Below are 2819 nucleotides of genomic sequence, written 5' to 3'. Positions count from 1 at the left end.
TGAAAAAAATAACAAGATAATCTATTAGTAGTTTTTGAGTACGTTTCTAACTTACCATCTGACAATATTGTTACCACATGTGTTGGTCATTTATTCACCTCTCTATTAGACTCTTGTTATGGTGATTGTTTGTACTGTGATCTAGATGGATATTTATTTTTTTACTTAATTTATTCATTTATAGATTGTTTTAATATGGGGCATGATATACTATTTGGATTTGTAGTAACCTACTTCATATCCCCATCATATATATGTTAACCTCCTGGAATAACTTCTTCATTATTATACAATCTGGAAAAATCTACACATTTTATATAAAAAATAAATCCCTATATTTGATTAATTGGGCTAAATTTGAAATAGACCTTATGGGTGACCTCAATCACAAAAAAAGATCTTTTTAAGGTAAAAGCAATCAACAAAAAAATAATATAAAAGGGTTTTAAAATGTATTCTAGTGACTCTCACTAAAGCCTCATAGCACTATATTCAATTGAGTTGACATATCCCAATATTCAATATTGAAGGAATAAATATCTGTGGCTAAAGGTGTAACAATTCGTTTAAAAGAGTCAAAGAAAGTTTAACTTGCAGTTTTGTTTTGGTCCTGGAGAAACGTTTGGTGGTCAGAGATGAAAGGCAGGCCGCACACAGAGGCTTTCCCGGTCAACAATGGCGCTCAATGACCTGAACGTTCCATGATGCGACTCCATGGTTTCCAGAGGCTTAGCGGCTAGCGGCTAACGGCTAGCGGCTAACGGCTAACGGCTACACACCTTCAGTAGCCAACTTCAGTTTCTCGCAGACACACACGAACTAACATTGACCATACTCAAGTGACATTAGGTAGGGAAATGTGTAGTAATATCTTCACGTACAGCGTCGAGTCGCTCCGTGTTTCCCCGCCCCCTACATTTCGCTTCCGCACCTGCAGCCAATTACAATAAATACCTTTGACTGACAATCTGCATTGACCAATAAAACCATAAGAGCTGAAACTAAAGGTATATTTTGTGTTTTTTATTTGAGCAAAACTCAATATTTGCCTGTAAAAATATTTAGAACTGAGTTACTATAAATTTTTACCACTTATTTACAAATGATCTTTTTCACGATTAACAATCTTAATCAGTCAGGTAACAATTTTTGCCTGAGTTCTAACTTCAGTAGCTTGTTCAGTAGCAAACTTTCAACCCCCTAGCTTTGGTCACTTCGCAAGCCAATCCAGCATCACCTTGAATTCCACTCCACCTTGGGAAGCGATTTACTCGTGTCCCCTAGAAATGAATGGGGTAGAATTTCCAATGAAGTTGAGCTCAGTGGGTCTTCACCAAAACTATACCCTCACGGAGCCACTGGCATGGATGTTGTTGATCTTCTTGTGTAACTCTCAGCAAGATACAAATAAGCAAAATGTCAAATTATTCATTCAAAGGATAACTTGATATCCCACAGCTCTGTGATCAAGCCTTTGGCAGAATTTGATTGATAAGCACCCACATCAAGGTGGCGATCGTCAGCTGATGGTAAAAGGTGGAAGCAAAGCAGAAACCGAAGGGCCGTCATGTTGACATAGCTCCTCACAGGCTTCTTCTCAGCTCCGAAAGCTTACCTTATTAACATCACAGGAGCCGTAGCGCATGGGATGGAGAACTGGGATATGAATAATAGCTATTGAACTCAGTTGAAGTGATTTTACTTGGAGCGGTCAGCCTTTATTTTGTAAGTATTATTGTTGGAGGGCGAGGACTTCTACTGAAGGACTGAACTTGTCCACAGGGGCAAGGCCGTTCCAGCAGAAGCACAACTGAACTTGTGAGCTTCGTGCTCTGTTGTTGTAACCTTTCTCGCTCTTTCTCTCTTACTGATAATGTCTCCCTCCCTTTTCCCACATTTCTCCTGATATAGGCTGTATCCATGAACTGATGTGGACAGTAGATGCACTGGAAATCGCTGCAACGCCACCTGATCCAAAACTTCTGGGCTCTGTCAACTTCCTTGGCAATTACTCTGAAGATTTAATGAACTCTGAGCTGTGGTGAAGGTCTTTATCTGGTAACTGTGATTTTTCCCTGGCCTGAATTTCTAAGAAATCATTACCATAATTCTCTAACAAAGAACATTAGCAAAAAAAAGCCAAGAGTCAAATAATCTTATGAGGACCAGATGTGATTCGGTGGGTATCCATGAACATTATTTACTAAATTGTCATGTTTCCAAAACACAGTTCGTCAAACCTTCAATTTATGCCAGTAAAGTTTATTCAACTACTGTGCTGTCGCTGATTTACAGTTGATCTTGTTTGTAAGTGTTCATAATTGCGTCCAGGTTAGATTCAGCGTCGTGCATGGTTTAAATTTTAAACTCGAGGAAGCTGCAGAGTAGTTATTTCATCAGCTCTGTCAGCTGCTTGCATCACTTGTCAGTCGCCGGTGCTGTATTTCAATCACACCGCCTACAGCTTTGTGCGAAAAGAGACCTCAGAAATCTAGGCCCTATGACATCAGTAGCAGCATTGTTTTATAATCCTCCAGGGGTCAGCACATTATTTCCCCCGTCCTGTATTAACACACTGCCTTTCATCACCAACACTCATCTTTTAATAGAAAAAAAAAAAAAAAAGACAAACACTGTCACAGCACAGAGGAAGCTTTGGTTCCAAGGACATTTGTTGCGCTGATGCTCAACGCATGATGCTTCGTGTCTATGTGTGTGTATTAAGTTGTGCCAGGGGCCGGCGTGCTGCATTCAGCAGAGATGCGGGTGCAAAAGGGGGGGGAGGTGGGCCGCATTTTGGGCAGGATTTTTTTGTTGCC

The sequence above is a fragment of the Seriola lalandi genome, unplaced genomic scaffold (genome assembly GCF_002814215.2).
Source record: "Seriola lalandi dorsalis isolate HSWRI2012SDOR001 ecotype SW California unplaced genomic scaffold, Sedor1 jcf7180002054599, whole genome shotgun sequence".
Taxonomy (NCBI): domain Eukaryota; kingdom Metazoa; phylum Chordata; class Actinopteri; order Carangiformes; family Carangidae; genus Seriola; species Seriola lalandi.
This window is presented reverse-complemented; position numbering follows the sequence as displayed.